The sequence below is a fragment of the Amphiprion ocellaris genome, chromosome 14 (genome assembly GCF_022539595.1).
Source record: "Amphiprion ocellaris isolate individual 3 ecotype Okinawa chromosome 14, ASM2253959v1, whole genome shotgun sequence".
Lineage (NCBI taxonomy): Eukaryota > Metazoa > Chordata > Actinopteri > Pomacentridae > Amphiprion > Amphiprion ocellaris.
This window is the reverse complement of record NC_072779.1, coordinates 7,322,665-7,335,262: the sequence shown is the minus strand read 5'-3', so window position 1 is coordinate 7,335,262 and position 12,598 is coordinate 7,322,665. Positions and strand designations below refer to the sequence as shown.

The 12,598-nt window shown below is 41.9% G+C and overlaps 1 protein-coding gene across 3 annotated transcripts in view; it reads left to right on the top strand.

The window, feature by feature from the left end:
* LOC111574492 (glucocorticoid receptor) overlaps positions 1-12,598 on the top strand; it is a 73,801-nt gene that overhangs the window by 28,161 nt on the left and 33,042 nt on the right. The gene's annotated exons all lie outside the window — the stretch shown is intronic.

Here is a 12,598-nt window from a genome sequence, read left to right as displayed (position 1 = left end):
GCAAATGTCAAACCATAGGGAATCTAATACCAAACCAATCATGTTTTTATTATGTTCCAGCAACTGTGCCCTATTCTCAGCACTGTTGACAGAGGCAGAGGTAATTTCCCCTTACATGCTGTGAGCTTGTTGTTGGTGCTATATCTGTAGTTGTTTCCATTACAATAATAGGAGCAGGGCCATCTGAGTCATCTCTCCGAAGCTCTTATCATGCTTTTTATCCCTGTTGCTCTTTTATATAAATATATACATCAGTCAATGGGTTCACCTGAGCAAAGACAAACATCTGGAGGAGTCTTTCTTCCCGCAGCCAGAGCCAGAGGTCAGCGTTGAGGCTCAGTGAAGGGAGTGTAGCGGTCTTGTCTTCAGTGATCCGAACACAGAACAACAGCCCAACAGCCCAACAAGCCTCCTTTCACTGGCTGTAACATTAACCTCTGTTGAGATCTACATTTTGGTCACGTTTTCTTTACCACCTCGTCCTGATCTTCAGCTTCCCTTATGTCGTAACTCACTTGGCCGTCTTTGAATAAGGCCATAACGCTGTTTATGAAATTGTGTTGTGACATCTGGGAAGAAATGTGTGCAATCTCCCTATTTGTTTTTTTTTTAAATATCTAATCTAAGGAAGTCACATTTCATTCTGTATTTCGCTTAATTTTTTCCCCGCCTCCCTTTCGTGGATCACACCATACCTCTCTCCCCCTCGTATGATTTGGGCCGAGGGAGGAGCGGATAAGAGCCTTCGTAAAGAGATATTTAGCATACTTCACGGGGTTAATGATTGGCCACTTTCAGAATACTGTATAGGGTCTTTGTGCATGTGTGGGTGTGTCAGAGATAGAGATAGAGAGAGCTAGAGAGGGCAACCTTGTGTGCATTAAAATCAGGATAACCAAATAAAAGTACTGTTGTGCCCTTATGGACTCCGGCTCAAAGTCTGTTTTGCATCTTTGATGTCAAACACAGAAAAAGGGCAGGAGAGTAAAGTTGTACCAGCAGCCACTGCAGGCAGCTTGGATCAAATTCAGAACACATAAAAAGATATTATGGGTCAGTGTTGGGTTTGAGTGTGCTGGTGCTTTTTATTAATCAATCTGCGATTGTTAACTGCTCCGGGAACTGCGGATGAAATTTTGCCTGTTGGCTAACTGTGGCGCACTTACAGCCGTGTTTATTAATGCGCAGAGAAAACCTCACTTGATCTTCTTCTGAGGCACTCTGACAGCCGAACAAACATTGCTTCAGTTTTCTAATAACTGATAAATATTTAACTGCACATGGTTGTAGTGCACCAACCTGGACTGTTTGCGATGCGCCGTGGTCTGAAGCGGAATCGGATCAAATACACATGCGTGCATTCATTTGCACGCCTTTTTAAAAAAAAAAAAACAAAGATGGGTTATATAATTTTACGAGACACCAAACCACAGGTGTGTCTTGTTTTTTGTTGTGTGTATTTGCTTTTTTAATGCCTGGTCACAACTGTTTTTCAATCACCTTCCCCTGTTTCACTGTGGTCTTACATTATGGCTTGATTACTGACACATAACACGGAGTTGTGGGAAGTTAGGTAAACTCATAGTTCAGTCTGCCTGGATATTAATTATGACAAATGTTACTGTTTACATGAAACAAAATATGTATAGCTTTTTCTGTTAACAACATAAAAAATCTGGGTTTTATCAAGCAGAAAACACACATATTTTAATATTAATTACTTAATAAGGCTCTTTTACGCACCATTCACAAAACAAATGCAAAATTCCTGGTTACACGTTTTGAAAAGTTTCTATAAAGAAAACTAAAATAAAATCAACTACACTGAAACAGAATCACTATATTAATTTCAGGAAAAATTTGTCTTCATAGTTACTAAGTATCTTAAGCTCAGTGTTTTAATGCTGGTTTTTGCCTAAAGCCTGGGATACTTGGTGGTATTACAGTGCTCATGTATCCTTTATGATTACTTATTTGGTTTTGTCCCTTTGGGTGAAGAAATCTTAGGAGGGGTAGAACCCAATGTGGGAGAGAAATTATATTTTGCTGGATTTTTAAGTTCTTATTAGCTCTTTAAACAGTTGTAAAGGAAGTGGAAATTGTTTGAAGGTTTTTGGTTCTGCTTCTGATTAATTTTTGTCTGACTGAACTTAACATCTCACTCCTATTCCATGCTGCAATAAACGCTTTGTCGTGTCAGACTTCTCCGTGACAAGGAACTAGTTTGGCAGAGTGATTATGTTTCACAGTAGCAGCGTGTATACGTTCAACACTTGATCACCAGCTCTGGCTTGCCACACATCCAAGACAATAAAGAACAAATTAAATTGAAACGTGTCCCTGGACTGAATCGCTTCTTCTTGTAAACTTGAAACCTATTCCAATTCAGAAGTGATTCTCAATACCCATCCCTGAGCAGCCACACTCACGCAACCAGTCCCTTGCATCGTTTTCTCGCTGTGTGTCGGCGGAATTCGCTTTGCATTTTCAACTTCACCATTCATTTTGCAGACAGAGACGGTGGCCATATGTAAATGTAACCCTCCATTAACCAGCCAAAGCTGTCAACGCTCTCCTCTCCTAATGTTGCTGCTGCCGCTGCTGTAGGCATTTTCTCTGAATTCTTGCCTACTAGCTCTGCCAGTTTGCCCGCCTGCATGGCTCTTTTTTTTCTCTCTCTCTCTTTCTCTCTCATTATCGCTAGGCCTGTTGGCAACAGACCATAGTGTTTAATGAGAATGATTGTAAAGATAATCGCCTGAAGGCTGTAGGTTATAGCCCTGTCCTCACACTGACCCCAATAAAAATGTAACAGCATGGATGTAACAGCATTAACGTACATAATTGCAGCAGAGATATAGTACAGGGGGGAGAGGAGATCGATTTTTAAAGCTAGCACGCATTGGTGGAGGTCAGTGTCGGTTCTATTCATCGCCTGCTGGCCGGCGGTAATATAATGCCATTTGAATGACAGGAGTCAGTGGCATCTGCTCACTTGATGCTGTAGCAGCCAGTACCGTTACTGTCGTCTCATCCTCCGCCCCTCAGAAATAAAAACTTATTTTCATATGCTGTCAGGTCAGACCTTGAAGTGATACTGGGTACACGTATCGAGTTTCGGCCTCTGCTGTATTTATGTATAGCGGGCTGACATTCGACACTTGGTCGCATTCAGCCTTCGCTCTCTGCTCTGTTTTATGTTTCACACTTTTGTGTCTTTGTAAACGTGGCTGCAAAGTGTGCGTTTGGCCTTTTAATTTCAATATGACATTATTCCCTCTTTTGGAAAGCGACTTTGAACATTGTCCCAAATGGTTCCCTCCAACAGTAGGAAGTTTACATCATTATGATTTACATGTTTATGGCCTCGATAAATATTTATGCTGCCGCGGTGAGCTTTTCGTTATGTAACCACTGTTTGCTTATTGCTGCGTGCCACTGCTGCTTGTTCACAGCAACTAAAAGGAAAGTGACAATACGAGCCAACAGTTACAGTTACCCTTTTGAATACCACTCAGACTGCACTATTGTATTGTTAATATCATGATAATGACAGTGGTGGTTTTGACAATTATGCAAATTACTCTTACTGAATGGATTGTGAGACGAATGGTCTTTTCTAACAGGTTGTGAGTGAGAAAGAAGGAAGACACAGAGAAAATGTGGGTGAAAGGGGGAGAGGAGACTTTCTTCTGGGTAATTTGTGGAGGCTAAAGCATTAGAGTCCTAAACGAAAGCTAATTACATAAGAGGTCCGGGGGAAAAGGGTGCTGTGGACCCTCAGGCTGTGGCCGTCTGTCTGATTTAAGACACACGATGTGTCAGCAGCAAATCAAATCTGCAGGGAGCAGTTGAAGGTTCTCTGCATCACACACACACACACACACACACGCACACACACACACACACACTTCTTGTGTTAAGATTAGACCGTACACAGGCTTAATTACACCATCATTACAATAAGCTTTTCATCCTCCTTGCTGTTTTATTTAAATTTCCAGGTATTGTTTCAAAGCTGAAATGGAAGCAATACTTTTGTTGTAGTTTGTTCCAGAACAGACAAAACAGGTTTATAGCCTTTGTTCAAATCACAAAATGTAAGCTGTGATTAGTGGGTAATTTATTTCAAATGAGTCTAAACTGATAGTTAATGCCTCATTCAAATAACCAACACATTAATGAAAATGTGTCCAAATTTGTGCTCGCAGTCAGAGCTACAAACACAAAATCACCATTTGAAATTTGAAATTCAAGTATATTCAGTTTAATGACACAGAAGAGTAAAAAGAAGCAAAAATTCACATGTGAGAAACGGGAACAAGTTAGTTTTTTGGCAACGTTTATGTAGAAAAACAAGAATTTCAGTTCTAATTGGTTTTTTCTACTTTATTTTTACTCTCACATGCAGCATTGCTACCACTAAATCAACCATTTAAAACGAAAGTCTGAAATAGCATTTTTATAAAACTATAAACAAATCTTTTTTCCCCCTTAACTTCTGTTCCGTGGCAGGTCACAACAATCCTTTTCAGTGTAGCTTTTATTGCATGAAAAATTACCTATCCTATTTTAAGCTGCTTGTGATATTTGCATGACACACACTATGTTAAAATAGCTGCAGGCCCAGTGTATACTTAAAAGAGCACAGAGAGGACTTCTTTTTCCAAAATGCTGTGGGTTTTATCCACATTTTCCAAACTTCATACTGATTTAAACAGGGATAAACTTGAAGGACTGTGCCATTGCCCTTCATTCTGCTCCCTGTGGTCTACACCATGTGGCCCAATTTCCTGCAAAGCTCCACATTCCAATACAGCATAACTTCACTCCAGGGATTTAGCATGTGACCTCATCTAGCCTAAACCCGTATCCTTCTCGGAGAGGAACAGTAGAAGTTTTGTCTCCTGTTTAGCTGCTCGCAACTGTTCTCTCCTGCCGTATCTTGCACATCAAAGTTACAGGAAAATACCTTACAGCGTGTCCCGTTAACACACTTTACAGTTGATTGTCTCTCTACTCTGATCTGTTCTTTTCTGGGCTAATCTTCTCTGCCCACACACATGCTTGTCTTGGCTCGCTGTAGCTGAAGCCTTGTAGAGACATGAGCCTCCTGCTGGATTAGACTGAGTGATGCTGTAAGTCTGAAATCAATATCTCAAGCAGTAGGTTTTTCAGTTTAGTTGCGATAAAAAAGTAAAGACATAAACGAATTCAATCATCATCATGTTAAACAGTAAGTTAACATTGTGTGATGTCATACAAACCTCAGATATCCCCTATCATGTTTCATTACCTTGTTTTTAGCAGTTTTTAAATACAGCAAGCTTTTCATAATCTGTTTTCACAACATAACCTCGTGTCATAAATCCCTAAATATCACAACACGATTCCAGCACAAAAAAATAAACAGTGATATTGAATTATTGTGCCGCTCTAAGGCCAGGTCACTCAATTTTGAAGTTTCATTTTCTTTTCCTCCAGTCTGCTGACAGAAAGGGGCGCATATTTGATCCCTGTGTATCTGTGGGTTAGTCTTTGTTTTTCTGCTCTTCTTAGGAGTAAATATAAATACACATTTAGCAGCAGAGAAGCAGCACTTCACAGCCGCATAGTTCCAACTTGATGGCACTATAATGTGTGATGTCTTTTGATTATTAAGTGTTTACATTATGCAAAATTGCTGTGCCGTGCGTTGCAATGTGTTGTATCTGTCGTAGCATATTTTTAGTTCACTGCCGAGCACTCCTGAGCACATATTTCATACTGGAGTGCTCTCGTGTTTAAAACAGGCAAATTGTGTCCAGGCCTGATGAAAAGAAGGCGACCGAGCAGACTGAAGTAACTGATTTATTTCAGATTATGAATTAAAACTTTTCTGGTTCACTGCCAGCCACAGTGGAAATTACTGCTAATGAGATGCCATTGTGGCTGCTTTGCTAATGATTCTTTGTGAGCATCTGTGCTGGTGTATTTGGACACACAGAAACACACAGAGAGAAAGAGACACAATGAAAATGGACGAGGAAATGGGAAGGATTAAAGATCAACTGTCACTGTATGTGTGAGAGGAAGCTCAAACGTGTTTTTCTTTATTTTAGCTTTCACTGCTTCTGCACTTTCACCCTGCTCACTAGCTCCGTCCATCACGTATTGCATAGACTCTGTGGACAATTTGATGATGAAAAGATTCAAAATAGTTTGAGATCCGTTTTATTTTTGAAATCTAGGAAACATCTCGGTTAAAGGTCAGGAGGGATGTAAACTATGGTTTTCAAGCCTTGTCACAGCCATTTTTCCACTCATTCATGCTCGTAAAAAGGTTTAATGTTTCCGTAGCAACTTAACACCTCTTTTGCCTCTTGTTTTCTGACAGGCATCATTTATAAACTGCATGGCATAAGGTCGTACTCAGGTAAATATAAACACAACGTTTGAGTAAAGAGCCATGCTGTCATTTATTTCTTTTTTTTCTCAGCGAGTCTCACATCCACTGAAGAAAATGTTCTGTGAGGATATTTGTGAAGCGCTGGAATTGTTCGAGCAAGAAAGAAAGAAAGAAGGAAGAGGTCGACACTCTGAAGTGATGATTGAAGTGACAGTAGTGTGTAGGAGATGTAGACACTCAGATGTGAGGACTGGTGGGTGGGTGAGTGGAGTTCGGTGAGAGAAAACGAGAGAAGAAAAGAGGGAGCAATCACATAATCACATGATGATTTGCGAAACAAGGGTAGCTTTATAGCTGTGCTCCTCTCTAGCAACCAAAGGCTCCGCTGAGTAATTCAAAGACCAAATCAACAAACATGCATACACACATGCAAGCTTCCCATTAGCGACACACACACAGAAGGCGCACACACACACACACACACATACGCTGTGTGCGCTTGTCTCTGGGTAGGTGAGTTGGATAATCCCATGACTCGCCTGACCTCTTCTATACCCCCTGCCAGTAGTGGCACTCGATTGGCCGAGAGGCTGCGCCCGAGCAGGGGTGGGAGGCGTCTGCCCCAGCAGCAGCAGCAGCAATACGAATATTATATAACCTTGGCAGATGAGGCGTGGTGAGGGGAAGAGGAAGGAAGAAGAGGGGAATGAGCAATGAGAGAGTCAGTGAGAGAGATGGATGTGATGGAAAGAGAGGAAGTGAAAGTAGGGAAAGTACAGTAAAACAGTAAAATTACACAATGATTTTAAAAAAGGAGAACGGACCAGTGATGCATGGAGTAGGGCTGTGCAGTTGTGCTTAAAAGTAGAGAAAGTCACTTTTTTTTCTCACTGTTATTATGCACCTATAATGCTGTATTATGTGAAACTGGCAGGCTTCCTCCTCACTCTTCACCACTGACCATATTATCCACGCTGAGGGATGAATCTGAGCTAAAATTACCCCGCTATTCTCTGGCTGAACATGCAGCAGTCCTGTAGTTGCTACCAGCTTGCGTTACATAATCCGAATGCTGTCTGCCGAGGTCGGGTTTTGTTCAGGAAGAGTGCAGGTGTCTGTGATGTAAACTGTGAACTTGTTATGCATCTTTATTGGAACATAACAGATTTAGGATGCGGATGTCCAATGTGTTGGAGTAATGTGCAGTTTTTTTGCTTCTTTGCAGATAAACTTTTCTTTGGCAGTAATTTTTGTGACTCAAATAAGCACGAAGTTCAGTAATAATATTTTGTAAGTGACTGTAACTCTCTGGGGAGACATCATAGAATGGTTGAGACGCATACTGCATGGACGCAAATGCCCCGAGTCCTTGGGTGGGTAAAAAAAAAAAAAAAAAAAGGAGTCCAGATGAACAGAAGTAGTATTATGTTTGCATTTTGAATGTAGATTATGTGAATAGGTAGGCTGAGCATAGGGGAGGTTCATTATGTGTCAAGGCTGCAATATTAATTGCAGAAACATCCCTGAATGGATACAGATATTCAACAAAGACCGGTGTGATCGGAATATGCAATAAAGTTGAAATCTTTTATTTCAATCCCCCAAGACTCTGTCGGTGCTTGGTTAGTTATAGGTAGAAATGACAAACTGTCATCTAAACAGCAGGAGTAGAAGAAAAAGTTTATGAAACGGAACAATGACGAGGCTTTTTAAAAGTCACTCCGTTTCCGTATTTGTGTCAGTCCTCAGCATGAATGCACTCATATTTTACATCTCTCTTCTGACAGAAGCTACTTCAGTCTCCCACAGCCACCTCATACTTTCTGTTCCCACACATTAGCCCTAAAAAAGCTTTGATCTGACTGGAAAAAGTAGGCCTGCATCGGTTCCCACTGCAGTCGCTGCTATACGATTCCCCAGCGACATAGCAGGTCAGCCCAGTTCAGACGGTCTCTTCCATAGCTGCTGCAGGGGCTTTGTTTTTCGACCGTCTGCACTGGTGATCTGTATTTTCCACCTCCTCATCATGCAGTGGGCTGCTAAGGGCATTTATGACACATTTAGATGTTGCGTTTCCTCCTTGCTTTGATTTTATACCGATGTGAATTTTTAAAAAAATGTTCATGCGATTGCTGGATTAGTCTTACCAAACCACAAGTGAAGACAGTTTTATTGGAGAGAGAAGTTTAAAAAAAAAAAAAAAAAAAAAAAAAAGGTTTTCAGCTGTACACCACAGACTCTTTACACATATTGTGTTTGTTTAAGGATAGAGAAGATTGTGCATTCTTAGGGAAAAAATCCTACAGGATCCTATTGTCCATTGCAGCAGGATCTAATTTAATTTATTGTCTTTTGAGTGTTCTTGCCAAGGGCCTCCAATATTTCCTCACAGCCTCTCAGTATTGACACATGATGTTCACATGTGTGCACTCGGGGAAAGAGATGTTTATGGGTAGACGTAAAATAGCGAGGGGTATAATTGGCAGAATGGTTCAGGGTGTAAATAGCGTCCACTCACATTTTTGGTTACATTTGCCTTTTTTAAGACCAGGTGCTTGACATGTTAAACACACACACATTGAATGCAGTGTGGGTGGAGAAAGATCAGCAAAGGGCCGTGAACTGCAACCTGTTTTTTGTTATGTATGTGTTTATTCATGCCTTTTGCTCAAGTCCTGCCTGAAAATGTTGGTTATTGTGCATGTGGGTGTGTTTGATGAATTATTACGCTTCCATTCTCTGCATCCAGACTCTTGATATGTGTGTTATTCTGCGCTCTTGTTTATCAGTACATATGAGGCCCGTGTGTGTGTGTGTGTGTGTGTGTGTGTGTGTGTGTGTGTGTGTGTGTGTGTGTGTGTGTGTGTGTGTGTGTGTGTGTGTGTGTGTGTGTGTGTGTGTGTGTGTGTGTGTGTGTGTGTGTGTTTGCGGGACAGTGAGTCTGCACATGTTTGTTGCGCTACGGTCCAGTGTGGAGGCATTCCTAATGAGGCTTGAATCTGCGCTCTGTGGCTCAGGGTCGCACTTGATCTCTCAGCGATGGGAGGAGCATAAAGCAAAAGTAGAGGCGGTTATAAATGTTTAATTCAAACACCACCCTGTGGTCATTTGACGCTACCAGCATGTTACTCATGCTAGAACTGAACTGAGAGGAACTGTGCAGGATGTAACAGCCATTAGCCATTTATTACACTTTAAATTACTAAAATTGGGAATCAAAAAAGCAAATAGACTATAAAGATAAATATAAAACACCAATGATCTGGAAAATCTTTGACTGGCAAAAAGCGATGCAATTTTCGACATTTGTTTCACTCAGCTGTTTGGTAGTAGCTGTGATCTCCCAGTTCTCTGGCATGTCTGAATATTTTTTTTTTTTTGCAGCGTGTGAGGAGTCCCCAACCACAGCCAGATTATTATTATTACACCAACTTCACTCAAATCTGACCATAGCTGCTTGAAGTGAGCAAATAATGAGAGCACCAGCAGAGTGAGCACATGACAGGTTAGCGTACTCCCCATAACAGAGGTTAAAAGAGGACATTTTCTATAAATACCCTACTACTGCCAGACTGTCGATCCAAAGTTAAGACCAGTACATATTAGAAAGCGCCTGCCAACATTTGCGGCGTGCCAGTGTTGCTGATAAAGTCTAAACCACAGTGTATGCAGGTCATGATAAGGTTTGACTGAATTGGGTCATTTCATTGTCACGTCATGGAATTACCACGGGGTCATCATGTAATTATTATTGACAACCACATAAATAACTCCATCTTGCACTATAGAGCCTGTGATGTATCATATAGCTTGTAGCATGCACAGACACACTTGCGCGATACGGTGGAAATGATTTGTGGGTGCAGAAATGTGGTGTCAGATTCAGATAACATTGCTAATGACGTTGATCTCGAGCTGAGAGTGATAACTGTTGCAAGTTTGATAGGTTTCGGAATAAGTCACACTTCGTCATTTAGGTTTGAGTTATGCAACTGTGTGGGTCTAAAGCTGACATATGCATGTTTTTTCTGGATAGTTTTTGCTCTGGCATTTTTTAATTTACAAAGCTAGTCCCCTATAGTTGGTCTTCGTGGTGCAATAAGTGATAAACCATATGATTTGTGACATTTTTCAATTCAAAAAGGAGAAATATTTGTTGTTTTTCTGCATTTTAGCACCTCCGTTTAGCATCTTCATTTTTTACACATTATGTCACCACTGTGATGGTCACGCTTGCTGTTCAGACTCTGGGAACAGACTTCAGACTCCTGCTTCCACCTCCCCCCCTCCTCTCCCCTCCCCTCCCCTCCCTACTGTTACCGCCATCTGCAAAACAGTGTGATTGTGTTTTTTTTCAGACGCCTGCCAAAAGTTAAGCTGGCATCGCATTCTGAACCTGTCCCGATGTGTTGCGGAGCGATCTTGACAAGCTCACTGTTAAGATATGGATGAACGTCTTAGCTGGACGTCTTCCAGCATCCACCAACGCTGCTCCCCTTGCTTGGTTGCAGTCCAGTTTACATAAGCAAGTGTCGTCTTTCCAATGACTTTGAGGCATTGGCCACTGGGAAGTTGGGTCGGGGGATGTTTGGAGAGGGCAGCGGGGGTGGTTTCTGATCTGCAAGACGGGACACTAACAAATTTCTTCTCTCCGCTCTCCAATCCTGTTCTGCAAAACTCTGTAGCTTGAAGGCCAAGGAGAGAGAATGAGAAGAAGCGACTCCTTGGAGAATTAGTCGAGTCAGGAAGTAACCTCGTCACCGGGGCTAAGATATCTATAGACCTGAATGTAAAGTCATTATCAAGCTTAGCAAGCTAACTCTGTTACGTAATCCCCATATACATTCCAACTAGTGTGCTGCCAAAACAAACAAAGGAGAAAAGATTTAAGCCCGTTTAATGCGGTCAAATTCCTGTCATGGATTACACAGCAGTGTCATTATAACGCTGCTGACATACTCTTGGTTTGCATGCTGCCACTTCTGACACAATACAGCTGACAAATTGATGTTGGCGACTAGTTAAGTTTCTCACTTCAGGCCGGGTGTCTCAGTAACTTTGTAGACCGATCGGGATGATGACAACTTTGATGTGTGTGCATGCAAGCAGGTTTCCCAAGAGATATAAACAAGGCTTTAATTTGCATCATAAAACAATTGGAGGATTGGAGCGAGCTTTAGGGCTTAGTTATTTCATAGAGGAGCTGTCGCCGGTGACAGGCTTCATTATAATTGACTTGTTTGCTTCCACATTAATGAAAAGACAATCAGTGAGTCATCAAAGTTAACAAACCATTCACAATGTAAAACTGAAATCAGGGTTTTATCTGATGACAGCATTCACAAGGTGCTAAAGAAAATACCATTTTATCTGCAGTATAGGTCGACGTTGAGGATGTGCAACATTTTTAGAGTTTTGCTATGCTTTTCTGTAAGATGTTTTTGGAACCAACGCTTTTTTGCCTACAGTGTAGGGCTGGGCGATAAATTGATTTTATCGATTAATTCGACTTTGTACTTAATGTCGATTTGTTTTAATGAAAATCGATTTTCTAAACAACATCCGCCACCAACGCCTGCCTGCTGGGCTCCCGTAGTTCAGAGTGCCCGCCCCCCTCCCCCCTCCCACCCGCGCTTGATACACAAACAACATGGCGGCGAGCGGTGCAGATCTGAAGGTACGTGTCCGCTAGATGCTATTTTCCCGCACGGCAACGCACCGCATCTGAAAATCGCACGGACGGCGGTCACTAGCGGACCACAACATGGTCACATGACAGCGCTGAGCAACAGTAGGCCACTACGTGGTTACATGACCGAGCTTTCAGCTGGACAGTCCGGCAGAAAAGTCGGATAAACACAGCGGCTCGGCCGCAAACTTTCCCTTTTATTTCAAAAAACACGTCTGCGAAAAGTATTTCTGAAAGCATTTGAGGCAGAAACAATCTGTGCAGCAGCAGAATTTGTCCTCGTTTTAGGTCACCGACGCATAGTTTAGAAGTTTGTGGACAGTTTCATGATGCGTGGAATCTCCGCACGCCTCGCTGAATTTGCATAAAGTAGAAGTCAGTCTACTTTATGCAAATGAGCTGCAGCCCTCTCCAGGTAAACACACCGGATCGCAGCGGGAAACGCACCGCAACCGGACCAGCATGCCACATGCGGCGCATTTCCGCTGCGATCCGGGGTGTTTACCTGGAGAGGGCTGCAG